At 61.5% G+C, this 1,282-nt stretch overlaps 1 protein-coding gene across 3 annotated transcripts in view; it reads left to right on the top strand.

Annotated features, from left to right (window-relative positions):
• Positions 1–296: 296 nt before the first annotated feature.
• Slc35c1 (solute carrier family 35 member C1) overlaps positions 297–1,282 on the top strand; it is an 8,290-nt gene continuing 7,304 nt past the window's right edge. Inside the window, exon 1 of one of the 3 annotated variants that reach the window (XM_029537156.1) lies at positions 297–367. The gene's annotated coding sequence lies outside the window, so the exon portion shown is untranslated. Of the gene's footprint in view, positions 368–551; positions 586–795; positions 883–1,282 lie in introns of those variants that run through there. The other 2 variants (XM_029537158.1, XM_029537157.1) reach the window with 2 other exon arrangements.

Below are 1,282 nucleotides of genomic sequence, written 5' to 3'. Positions count from 1 at the left end.
GGGAGTGGCGACCACACTCTTCTGGAAGCACCAGCTTGGACCCCTAGGACCCAAGATGCATCTTGGTCAAGGGACGCACCAAATGACAGTAACAGAATGGAGGAGTCCCAGGCTAGCTGGGGTGGAGGGTGGGAGACGGCGTTGACCTTAGATAAAGGAAAGGGGCCTTCTGGATGGGCTCCCGGGGTAATCACCCCACCTTGCCCAGAGCCCGACGTGGCAGGAAGTCGTACTGGGGGCGCGGCTTGGGCAGCGTTGCAAGTGCAGCCGAGGGCGGTGCTGCAGGTGCACCCGAGGGCACCGCCGGGGGTGAGCACCAGGTCCCTGCGTCAGCCAGGACACCAGAGCCCAGTCAGGTGGACAGACGGTACGTTCTAGAAGGGAAAGGGCCCCGGGAAGGGCATACAGCATTGAGAAGCTCAGAGGCTTTGGTCTGGACGTCCAGAATAGACTTTATCTGAAGGAGGTGACGTGGCTTCTCGCCTCTGGAAGTGCTGCTTGGATCTCCGGGACTTCATGTCCTCCTGACTAGGGTCTGGAAGCGGTGAAAATGGGGGTAGGAAGAAAGGAGAAGACTGCAACAAGGTCTTCCCGAGTGGCCTGAGCTCGAGGGACGAGGGAGGTGCAACGGTGGGGAGCTGGGCGGAAAGGGCTGGTGGGGAGTAGAGGGGGGCGGGATCTCCAGAATCTGGGAAGATGGTGAAGATGCACCTGACCGAGTCTAGTCGATCTGAAGATACCAGGGGAACAGATAGTGCGGGTGGAGGGGAGAATGACAGAACCTTCCAGAAAACCCTTCCCTGATCTCCCGGGATTCCCGGAAGAAGAGGGCAGGTCTGTGGACATAGGTGCAGACTTGCCGGCGCGCCCCTGACGGCCGCGGTAAGTGGGGACGGCCTGCGAGCTGGCCCTTTAAGGCGGTTCGTAGGCGTGTCAGGAAATGCGCGCAGGGCCCGCCCCGCTCGGTAAGTGGCCCGGGACCCGCGTCGCTAAGCCGGAACTTGAATTCGGCTCGTGGCAACCACAGGGCCTTGCTCCGGTCAGACCCCTGTCCGTGTCCCTCGAGACGCCTCCCTGAGCCTCGGTGATCTCCCTGCAGCACGCCCTCCCTTCGGCTCCGCGGGTGCTTCCGGGGGTTCCTGCAGCCCATGCTTCCCACGCGGTCCGCGTCCAGTTATTTCCTCCTCCGCTCTGCCCTTCTCTCTCTCTCTCTCTCTCTCTCTCTCTCTCTCTCTCTCTCTCTCTCTCTTCCTTTCTCTCTGTGACTCACGTGTCCCCTGTC

This window comes from Mus pahari, chromosome 3 (genome assembly GCF_900095145.1).
Source record: "Mus pahari chromosome 3, PAHARI_EIJ_v1.1, whole genome shotgun sequence".
NCBI classification, from domain to species: domain Eukaryota; kingdom Metazoa; phylum Chordata; class Mammalia; order Rodentia; family Muridae; genus Mus; species Mus pahari.
The sequence above is the reverse complement of the archived record's forward strand: the minus strand, read 5'-3'. Positions and strand labels throughout refer to the sequence as shown.